Source organism: Caretta caretta, chromosome 2 (assembly GCF_965140235.1).
Source record: "Caretta caretta isolate rCarCar2 chromosome 2, rCarCar1.hap1, whole genome shotgun sequence".
NCBI lineage: Eukaryota > Metazoa > Chordata > Testudines > Cheloniidae > Caretta > Caretta caretta.
The window spans coordinates 55,715,195-55,727,502 of NC_134207.1; the positions used below are offsets into that span (position 1 = coordinate 55,715,195).

Consider the following 12,308-nt stretch of genomic DNA (forward strand, 5'->3'; position numbering starts at 1 on the left):
TTCTACGGTACTACCTGCTTGGGCGGCAGTTCACCCTTGTGACAGACCGTGCCCCACTCCAATGGATGCACACAAACAAGGAGAGGAATGCGCGAGTGATTAGATAGTTTCTATCTCTACAACCTTTCCACTTCCGGATACAGCCTAGAGCTGGAAGCCAACAAGGCAATGCGGACAGCCTGTCACAACAACACTGTCTCTCGTCCCAAGTAGCCCTCCCCCATGGTGTTGAGCAAGGGGGGATATGTGATATAGGAGGGCCAGGGAGCAGTGGGAGAGTGCTAGAGGGGAAATATATAAGTTCAAGGCTAGTTAAGGTGTGGTTCTCTGTAGACTAGGGAAGGTGGCTGCAGGTTAATTGGAGCACCTGCAGTCAATTAAGGCCCTGTTAGGAACCTAATAAAACCCCCTGCGTCAGGCAGACAAGAGAGGAGGAGGAAGGACTGGAGCTTGGAGGTGTGTTGAGAGATTTGGAAGACCTGAGAATTGGAGTAAGGGAGACCCTGCCCAGCAGGACAGGGAGACTCCCTTTCCCCCAGCATCTAAGGACTGAGGGTAACCCCACCTAAGGGGGACGAGGGTAAGAAACCCACAGGGTTTGAGAGGGGCTGGGACTCAGAGTGAGGAGCAAACCCAGGTCCCTCCCCCACTTCCCTCCTCTACCACCTTCCAGGGCTAGTAGCAGGACCCCTTGGCACCCAAGAGCAGGGGCAAAGGGTGGCATCTTAGCTCCCTGCCAAGAAAAGTGCAGGACCCACCAGACTAAAATCAGCCATCTTGCCACATAAGGCAAACCTTTCTTCATTCCCCAATTCATTTGGGATGCAGCAATATCAGTAGGATTCCAGTGAGCTATTAAGCAATCCCTCCAAATATACAAGCTCCCTATTAGTTACCCCTCATATTCAAACCCACCCCTATTCAGTTCTGCTATTGAAACTGAGGAGAGTTCTGGTTCTGGGGCTAAACATAGGAGCGGATTGGAATGCTGTAGCTGGAAAGAAAGCTGACAGTGGAAGATCACTTTTTAAAATCAATATGTTAATCCAGGTTCAAGATGAGATTCTTGGGCTAGGAGGGGGAGTGCTAAGAGAGAACAGTATTTTTAAGGCCTGTCACTTTAAAATATATCTACCTCAATGTTGTGTCAAAGTAGGAACAGGATTATGTTTTAAAATACAGGATTAACAGAATAAACTCTCTTTAACTCATTCAATGCTCTGTGCATCTGGGGAGTTCATCCGAAACAGCAGCATCCATATGTGCCTATGGGTGTATGACATATGTTCTCCTTGCAATGATGTTATTTCACAGCATTGTGGGAAATTTCATCGCCCCTGAATACACACACTAAGTCATGCTGAAGGGGTTAAATGTGAGAGTTTAGCAAACCTGATAAAATGTTTAAAAAGGTGCACAAGCTAATTCACCACATGAGGTTTTCCTATTTCTCCTAGCTTTGAACACAGCTAATAAATGTGAGTTATTTTAATACCAATTTCAATTTTTATCAAATAAATATAAATATTTTTTGCTGGATGTAATGGTTAATGAAATGCACATAATATGTAAAACCTATAAAAATGGTTATAGTTATACATTATTTTCTGACTGTTGGACAACCTTTGTAAACAAAGTATAGTATATCAACTTTCTTGTGACAATAAGCAGATCTGTCATCTTGGGACAGCTAAACGAATTATTTAATCAATAAGAGACTACACTCTGATGATAAGAGAAGCTCAGACAAATTAGAAACTGAACCAGGTATATAACATGTCGAGAATAAGCAACACCAGTACTGTAACATACATTTAATATTCAGTGGGAAAAGATGAAAAAATCCCCAAAATATACAATAGCTCAGTCAAACCATTTTGTGTACTGTGAAACAGGAAAACAACTTTGAAATTAGTTTGGAAAACCAAACTACAAATAAATACTTTGTTAATGTTTTAAGAAGCTTTGAACTGCTAAATATTTTCTAAATTTAAGGACGATCATTTTCAGTAGTGATTTGTACAACAAAACATTAAAAAGGGGGATGAGGTATGAGAGGTCCATAAATAGTAAGACTGTAAAAAACTCAAGAGTTTGTGTTATGTCCAGCTGTATAATCTCATGGGAGGAGTTAGGTGGACACTTGAGGGACTCCTACTGGCTTAAACACTGAAAGCCACTGTTTAAATGCATCTCCTCTTCCCCACCCCCTCAAAAAAATCACAAAATGACAGCACAGATTCACTATTGTGTGTAGTCATTCATCAATTTTTTCTGTTTTTCAAGAATTAAGGACAAAGATGTGAGTCAATTTATATCCACCCCCACAAATTTTTCTAAACAGATCCTTAAATCTTTGGAAAACTGCGCCAATTACAACAGTTATTTTCCTTTTGACCCACACACTTTGAGCATGGTCAAATGCTGCATTTTTATTGTTATTTAAGATGGCTCTCAGCATCCCTGAAACAGCATAAATATGGTCAGCCTTTTGCTTTGAACATCAGCGTAACTGGATGATAAATTATAGTAGCCCCAGAGCTAATGTAACATACACACCTTCCATTTTGAAACAGTTTCAGTAATTTTTATTGAATATGTGTATTAGCATTAAGAATCCCACCTTTACAGCTTCGTCTATTCCCTTTTGAAGATGCACACCTCTCACATACCTAAAACAGAAAAAAGGCCTTTTACACTCAGGGGAAAGTTACATGGTTTACCTGGAACCCCCTCTCTACCTCCACCACCTTTTCTATGCTGTTCCCTCACAAAGAATGCATAAATCCCACAGAAATAAGAGGACTAGAATAATGTACATGTTTAGCAATCTGAATAATAAGTAGCACATCTATAAATAATGTGTTGGTTTTGATATGCAGGGTTAACTTTAAAACACGCTGATGGTACAAAACACTTGTGTCAACTAAGAATTCTGTAAAAAGAAAAGGAGTACTTGTGGCACCTTAGAGACTAACAAATTTATTTGAGCGTGAGCTGTAGCAGAAACAGACTAACATGGCTGCTACTCTGAAACCAAAGAATCCTGTGAATTACAGCAGGAAGACAAATTGAAATAAGGACTTGCTCCTGTCCCGTTTACAATTGTATGTATTAACGTTGGGTAATTATGGTTATAAACCCCTTGATGCTAGTGGTAGTAAAGTATCTCTTTGCTGCCAATGGGATTCGTGACAGCAAATTCCAATTCATCAAACAGAACACCTCTGCACTTCACATCATGCATGATAACTCTCTAATAACAGTGTATCATCTCCAAGAAACATGCATTCAAGAAACATTCATCACAATGTAATACTACATTTTAAAAGTTATCTTTGATATGAGAACTTGAGGGTTCCAAAAACTGTCTTTGAGCTTTGTGTTCTTTTGCACGTCCTTCCTCCTGTATTTTCTCTAATCTCCTTGGAACTTTCATGTCTCTCTCTCATTACCATTTGGGAGGTGCTCAGAGGCTATGGTGATGGCGCATGTTGGTAGATTGTAGCAGGAGAATTATTGTTTGCACAAATACTGACTATACATTAAATGTGTGAGTCACATTCTGCCACTTATCCATATATCAAAATTGGCCTTTCTTAAGTCCCTCTAGAATAAGGTCCATAGTTGGGACAAATATATTGAAAGGTTAGACATAAGTGAAATAAAATCACCCAACCATAGAAGACTCAATTACCAGTTTTAGGATGTTCAGCCTTCCATTTTCTTTAGTTTATTTGCAGAGTAAAGCAATTTGGGTTTTATTCTATATCTAGTATATGTCATGAGATTATGTAATATTTAGAAAGGCAAAAAAAAGAAAAGGTGCTGATGGCTTGCAGAAAATCGAAGCTGCTTCATTTGGTACTAATGTACACAAAGCAATTAGTTACTTGTCGTGATGGGTGTTCCCTATGGCAGTGCACTTTCTCCATTAGTATTTATATCCTCATGCCATTATATATTGGACAGCACTAAGTATATCTGATATGCTCAGAAAATTGCTAAAGTCATGTGCCATCAAGAAAAGATATTTGCAAACATTATTAGCACACAGGTGGAGCTGGATCACTCAGCTAGATAGCCAGGCACCAAGGAGATTTTTTTTCTTAGTACTTTCAGAGAATATAAAAAAGTAAACTCTAGCTAATTAGCCTGCAGATATGAAAATACCCCTTTGTTTGCTGGGGAAACCTCTCTTTGGCTAGTGATATTCATGACAGTTGCTTTGGAGTATCTTTTTTCCTAATAGAGTATGCAGAGGCAACTCTCCAGGAAGAAAGTGAAGGGAGAGCACTAGCTCTGTTTAAAGAATTTCAATTAAGAGACTTTAATATGAAGCAAAATTGCATGAGATAGTAAAATATTTATTTCATTTTTATTTCATTAAGGTTGGTCAGCTGTACTCTTGACTTATTTACCTCTCTCCCACAATACTCTGTCCATTCCTCTACTTCCTAGCTTTGGCTACCCCCATAGTCACTACTTCTACTCCTGTCTCCACTCTTTGGAAAAAATCTAGGGACTAAACTAGCTTTCTCCATTGTGAGTTCATTCTCTCTTCCCTCTGCCCTGTTCTTTTCCATTCTACACCATCTTATTTTCTCTATTCTGATAGCCTTTTGCTTCTAATCTCCATTGACTCCTAGCAAACTTCAAACTTTCTCCATAAATGTTCTTCCCAGCCTCTCTCTGGTTGGCCTTGGTCAGTTGTTTCAGTTCTTAAGTAACAGCCCTACCCAGCAAGAACTTTCTTCCTTGCTCTCCCATGCCTCCATCTCTAGATGCACCATCACTTCTTTAGCCCACGACTCCAGTTCCTAGGCCCCCCTGTTAACTGCTACCAGGTCTTCAACTTTCCCCTTTACCTGATTCACTCATACCCTCACTTGTTCACCCTCTAACCCTCCTTGTTCCTTATCTTAACCCTATGTTTATCTTGCTTCTTTGTGTCACAATAAAAACATGCTCCCATGTCCTCTATTCTAAACACTTTCCCCTCCAACTTTCCTCTCATCAGTTCTATCCTGGTTTTTGGCATCTTGACTCTGTTGAAACTGCCCTCAGCAAAGCAGTTAATTATCTTGTCCCACTGTACTCCAGTTGAGGCCTCACCAGTGCCAAGCAGAGAGGGACAGTTACTTCCTGTGTCTTATATACAATACTCCTGTAAATTCACCCAGAATGATATTGTCCTTTTTCACAATTGCATCACATTGTTGATCTCCATGTAATCCCCAGAACCTTTTAAGCAATACTGTCACCTCTCCATGTATTCCCCATTTTGTAGTGGTGCATTTGATTTTTTTCTTCCTAAGTGTAGTAATGTGCACTTGTTGTTGAATTTCATCTTGTCGATTTCAGATCAATTCTCTAATCTGTCAAGGTCATTTTGAATTCTAATCCTGTCCTCCAAAGTGCTTGGAACCTCCCCTTGCTTGCTGTCATCTGCAAATTTTATCTGCTTACTCTCCACTTCATTATCCAAGTCATTAATGATGACATTGGACATATACAGAGGAAGAATTGTACTGGCCAAATTACAATAAATAATTATTAAACTTCTAGCTAAAGCCTAAAACCTACTCAGATCTACAAGGGAAACTGCTAAACTTCCTCAAAGAAAATATACCTGTCTCATCCGTATCCTCATCCTGTAACTCCTGGACCCAGGACTGAACCCTCCGGGAGTACACTATATGTGTTGTCCCAGTTTGACAGTGAACCATTGATAACTACTCCTTTGAGTATGGTCTTTCAACCAGTTATGCACTCACCCTATAGCAATTTCATTAGATCACGTTTAGAACAAACTAGTTTGTTTATGAGAATGTCACGTGGGACTATGTCAAAAGCCTTATTCAAATCAAGATACAGCACATCTACAGCTTCCCATCTGCCCCAATCCACTAAGCCAGTGACCCTGTCAAAGAAGGAAATTAGGTTGATGTGGCATGAATTGTTCTTGACAAATCCATATTGGCTATCACATTATTATTAATGCTTACAAACTGAGTGTTTAATAATTTGTACCAGTGTATTTCCAGCTATTGAGGTTAGGTTGAATGTTCTATAATTCCCTGGGTCCTTTTGTTCCTCTTTCTTAAGGATAGGTAGTATGTTTCCCTTCTCCAGTCCTCAGGATCTCACCCATCCTCCATGAGTTCTTGAAGATAATTTCTAACAGTCCTGAGATTGCTTCAGATAGCTCCATAACGACCCTAGGATGAATTAGTTTGCCCAGCTTAATTTTATGACAGAAAGTCTTCAAGAAGTTATCTAAAGATGCCATCTTGGTAAGAATTAAAGTACCTCAACATTTTCTCACAGATTCTCTCATACTGTAAGCCACCTGTAGGGCCAGATTTGTAGCCTTTTTGAGAACATAGCTTAACCCCTGCTAAAGTCTGAAGGAAAGCATTATCCTTTCCCAGATCAACCACCATATATTCAAAAGGCTGGGGAGGATTACTGGAGTCCTCTCTTGTGGTACAGGAAGGCTCTGGCAAAAGAAGTTTTCAGGTGGGGAAGCTTTTTTTTGTGAGAGAGGCAGCAGGAGGCATTTCAATGTCTGGTACAGCGTAGTCATTTGACGCCACTGCAAGACTAGCATTTTGTGGTAAATGGGACACCTGCCTGCTCCATCTCAGGGTATGTCAACACTGTAATGTAAGACCAGGGTTAGTTGGACTTAATTCAGCTGACCCATGTTAGGGAACCCTGGGCTTGAGCATCTATATTGTATTTTAACCCTATGTTAAGACATTTCTAACCCATGCTTGCAGCTGGGGCTATGCTGTCCACACTGCAGCGTGCAGACCTGAGTCAAAGCAACATATCCCAGAGTCCCTGGTGCCCCTGCCCCCACCAAAATATCACCACTCTAGCTCCAGGACCATGGTGCATTGTGGGGAAAGTTTATATTTGCACATTACTGGATGTTTGAAGCAGTTCGCTTTACAAAAGGCTTGATCAGTTTGCTCTCCACTGCAAACCTAGGAGACTTTCTGATAGTGTGCTTGCAGATTGGTGTTCAGAAGAGAAGAGGTTAATGCTGACCTGAGCTTCTGCTGTTTGCAAAGCGGCGGGGAGGAGGGCTTCTATTTTCAATAGCGAGGATTGCAGATTGCTGAGATAGAACTAAGGAATATCCATGGAATTGTGGAATACTTCTGGCTGACTTCTGGGACCTAAGTCAAGCAGAGCTGTGTCTACACTGCAAAGTAATAGGGCTCAGACCCTGGGACCTGATTTAACTCAAGTTCGGACCCTCCAGTCCTGCAGGGTCCTCGAACCCCAGGTCTGAGGGCTGGGTTAGCGCAATTGATGCGAGGAGGGTGAGGCTTGAGCCCAGGCTCAGGCACAGGCTTAGGTTGCAGTGTAGACACAACCCTCAGAGACCTTATGCCTAAACAGTTAACTCCTTTCTCTGTCTCCCTAGTCAGGTCTCAGACCCAGCTTTTTAAAGGGATTTAGGCATAGTGGCAGTCAGTGTTGCAACACCTAACTAATTTAAGAGCCTAAATTGGCCTGAATGTCAGTGGGGTTTTGACTCCTTAGTGCCTAAGTCCCTTTTGAAAATGAGATTTAGGTCCCTAAATCAGTTAAGCATTGTAACTCTGAGCTCATCAATGCCTAAATCTTTAAAAAAATCTGGGCTTTTATTCTTTGTTCCTTTTCCAAATGCACCAGAAAGTTGTTCTTCCAAACCACATTCTCCAGTCCCAATCAAGGTTGTGTTCAATGAAAGAACCTTTTACACACAAAACTCAGAAAATCAAGACAAAAATAATTTTAACAAACATTCATTAAAGAATAAATATGCCTTGTTCAATGCTGTAGAAAGCATCACTAGGCTTTCCCCAAGACTAGTTACAGAATATTGGACTATTACACATGATCAATGGGAGTTGTGTCATGATAAAAACTTAGTGAGGATATTGGCCTTCATTGTGTCCCTGAAAGCCTTTCTGTCTTTCTATAACCAAACCTTCTTCTGTTTCATATTGCAGCTCTGGGCCTTTTCACAAGTGCTCTCTGCTGCCTGCTCTCACCACAAAGCAGAAATACGGTATCAGTTATAATTTATTTATCTGTATTTCTGAAGTGTGCAGATGTCAGAGTCAGGATGAGGGCTCCATTGTCTAGGCATTGACCTAATACATAGAAAGGGACAGTCAGTGCCAAAAAGAGCTTACAGTCCAGTTAAGGACAAGATGTAACAAGTTGGGCAACATACAAATGGAGAGAGAGGGAAGACAAAATTACCAGTGATAGCAACATGTGGTTACACAGACTAGCTACATGCACAATTAGCTAGTTTGGAGTTTATATGGATTAGTAATCCAATTTGACATGACCCTATCGGGAGGAGTCAGTTTTGTTCATTGAAAATAATCTTTTGTGAGTTGGCATGGAGGAATAGAACAGGGTGATGCACTGAGGTACAAATTGCAATCTCGACTCCCCAGCCTGAATGTCTCAGCTGGGAGCAGAGGGAAAAGAGACAAATCTTCCTACAAAGGCTGTTGACTAGCAGTGTCACCACTTCATGGAACTGCAGTACCCTTATGATCCCAGCATGCTCTTCCCATTGGAGAGAAGACCCACAGATCCTCTGGATTGGCCAGGGGTCCACCCCACTGCCACCCTCTTTGCTGCCACAAAGCGAGACTCTGCATTGCTAGGCACCTCTTTGTGGCTGACCCAAATCCAGCCCCACCTCCTGAGTAGTGTAACCACATCTGGTTAAGCTGACATGGGTCGCTTCATGCCTACTGAGACATGTATTTGCCACAGCACTTGCCCTTAAAGTGAAGAGATCTGTGTCTCTCATTATGCTGGAGACAAACAAAAATTCAGTAAAGAGGCAATACTGATAGCTCAAACCTTTTACATTGTTCTCCCTCCAGAATGGGTAAATATTACAGCCTACCATTTATGCAGGGAATAGTGCAGAAAGAATAATTGTATATGTTTTAAAGGATCAGAAAAACATTGTGTCATTGTAGAGAATACATTGCATTAACATCATCAATACAGGAATCTATTTTTCTCTGCAGCCAAATGTTATTTCATGTTCCCAAAATGCCATTTTTAATACTTACAAAATATACTTTAACATTTTCAGTGGATAATTGAGCTATGTGTGTATTTTAGGACAAATATTGGGAAACACCATGTTCAATATCAATGTCTATACCATTTAAACAATGAAAGCATCAGGTAAGTAACAACATTTGGACAGCAAGTCAATATGACTATGAAAGGTCTCCAATAATGAGCAAACTCAGACCAATACACTGTTTGAGTATTTGGCCTTCCTATTGACAAAGGTTGCTTTCAATCACACTCTATCTATTACCATATCAATCATCACTCTAAATGAATACAACATTATCATTGACGAAGACATCACTTAAGCAGAGAAACCACAGGTTCTATAAAAACAAATAATGAAACTTAGGTTGATCACAGCATGAAAATTAGACCTAATCCTTAATAATTCCTATTTGGTAAAGCAAACAAATTGAAGGTAAAAATGTTAACTCTGTTTCTGGCTAAGAATCTTGAAAGATATAGAAATTGATATCACATGCTTAATTATTAAAGATAATGCAATCCAATACTTTGTTTGCTACACAAATTAAGATATGGAATTGAACTGATGAAAATGATTTACGTGCAGGATTAAAATATTGGCAGCTTTATAGAGTGAAATGTCACTATTCTGCTGTACCTTCAAGTTTTACATTTCCTCCTTTGAATCCCTGTCAGCCTTCATGAACACTAGAGAGTTTAATCAATGCTTGCAGTAGCCATAACATAACACTGAGTATTTTACCTGTGTAATAATCAAACTGCTGTTTAGTATAAGTCATAAGAAGAAATGACAAACATATATAGTCCATTTGGGAAATTTACAATTTAAATAATATAGAACATAAAAAAGAAATTCTCACAAATTTCAATGGTTCGTATCTCTCCATGAAACAAACCTATATTTTACAACAGCTGAATGTACCCTAAAGCAATCAGCTTGTATTTTGGATGACTCAGAGGTCATAAAACTTAAAGTCTTATGAGTTACTGCACTTGAAACAATTTTTAATTTATATGATACAAAATACTTGTGAAACAAACATTTTATTTTCTTGATGTTCTCCAAAGGCTGGATTTCAGATTGTAATTTTGTTACATGTATTGAGAACAATCAATATCAAAGTGAGGCTCCTATAAAGATAGGAAGGGTTGATAGCCTAGTATTCTGGCAGTCTGCTCCTTTTTTAGATTAATTTTGTTTGACGCTAAGCTAAAATTCTGGGAAATCAGGAAATAATGTTGATGATGACATAATATGAAATTCAGGAAATTAAGACCACATAGAAAAATCATGAAGATTTTTCCAAAGGGTGTCAAATATATGGAAGTTAGTTGCAAAGTTTGAGCATCAAAGAAAATAGTGCAATGATTATAGACATGTTTTTTTGGAAGGGAAAGAAGGAATTTTAGGGTAATGTCACAAGACAGGGAAGAAAGGCTGAGATGGGAACTAAGCTCTTGAGTAGAATGTTCTTTCCTTTTCCAGTATTAACGTGTAACTTTATACATTTAAGTAATTTTGAATATATTGAAATCTACTTGAAATAATATGTATTTAATAAAGTTCAGTTAACATTATTTCCCTTTTTTTAACACAAAAGGGTTAATTTTTCTACCAATTATGATGGAGTTACAGAAGAAGAAAATTTGGACCAAAGTATAAAATAGTTCCCTAACTTTTTAAATTGCAACCCATTTCAAAGATTTCAAAAGGGAGGAATCATATTTTGGTTAAAAAAATAATCTTTACTTAGAGTTTTACTAAAATTATCTTGATTTGGATAGTTTGATAAATCACTCCAGTGCCATAATTACATTGTGTCATACATTTGTGTGAAAGAATGTTTTGTGTGTGAAAATATAAAGGAGAAACTTTGGTACAGTAAATGAAGTGCATGGCTGTAATATTCCTTCAGTACTAGACTATTACATAGCTGTCTAATTAATCTTTTAAGTAGTATTTTATGTGGTTATAAACTATAGATATATAGTAATTTAATGATGTAGAGAAACTTTGGTCCACATCTTCCATCCACATCATTGCTACAACGCTCAGCAGGAAAACCTGATTTCCAGCAGGTGTATCCAGAAATATCAAATGTTTAATCCACCTGTGCAAGATAGCCAATTTCAGAGCATTTATTGATGAAAGTGGTTGCTTCACTCTCCTCAGTTCTATGTCTGATCACATACACAGTGGTGGTTCTGTAATATAAAAATACGCAGTTCTTCAAAAGTGTTCATTAAGCTAACCTCTGTTGTGAAAGTAATTTACATTTACTGTACTTCAGGCCATAGCAATGCCACTGTTTTAGGCAAACAAATTGAAAACTAGAATTTTTACTCTAACTTGGTCTTCATTATTCTCACAGCCAGCATTCATCAGGGCTAGGAGGGCAAGAGCAGGAATTTCTCCATATCCTGTTGTTCCCTGTCTTGGCCAGCAATAAACAATGTAACTGTATGACTAGTATCTTGAATGCTTCCCCTCCTACCACCACCATTACACATAAGCCTACATGCTAGCAATGGGCTACCTTCAGAGGTTCAGAGATCACAGAAGCATCTAACAGTCTGGATCTTACTCCAAAGCACATTTAAGCTTTTCAGAAGTATTTAGCCTGACTATTTGCTTGGAAATCACACAAGAACAGTCTCTCCTCAGAGATTTCCTGTTCTTGCTTCTTTTTAGTTAGGTCAGAACTACCACAGTACTTCTTTCAAAGTATTTTGGTGTTTCTGGCCTTGGTCCTACCAAATCATGTGAAAATTATTTATTTTTAATAATCATAATTAAGTTAACCGAACATTTCAGGGCCCTCAGAAAGGTTTAGTTCAGTTCTGGAGATGGACAAAAGTTTGGGGTGGAGGGAATATTTTCCCACCAGATGCATTAGTCCCACCCCTAATGCACAGACAGTGTAAATGTACGGTGCCCATCACAACCTTTATGAAAGTGGGCCTCTGTCCAGCTAGCTGGAAGAAAAGTGGAAAGGCACCATTGCAAGAGGGGAAGAAGGGTGGGAAACTTACAGGGATGCACAGGAAGGGCTGGATGCAGGGGGTCCAGGTTAAGGTCACTGCATTGCCCTTCCGCCTGCCTGGAAGAGTAGGAGAGATATTTCTAAAGCATACAGCTATGGAGAGGCCCTCTTTCCCAGGATTGGTTATTGGATAAATTGGATTGGAAAAGGATTTGAAGGAAA

At 39.2% G+C, this 12,308-nt stretch overlaps 1 long non-coding RNA gene across 1 annotated transcript in view; it reads right to left on the reverse strand.

The window, feature by feature from the left end:
- The window catches only part of LOC142070753 (uncharacterized), a 37,949-nt gene extending 35,275 nt beyond the window's left edge, over nt 1-2,674 (reverse strand). Inside the window, exon 1 of the long non-coding RNA XR_012666700.1 lies at nt 2,624-2,674. This is a non-coding gene — a long non-coding RNA (uncharacterized LOC142070753). The remainder of the gene's footprint in view (nt 1-2,623) is intronic.
- Nucleotides 2,675-12,308: the final 9,634 nt, after the last annotated feature.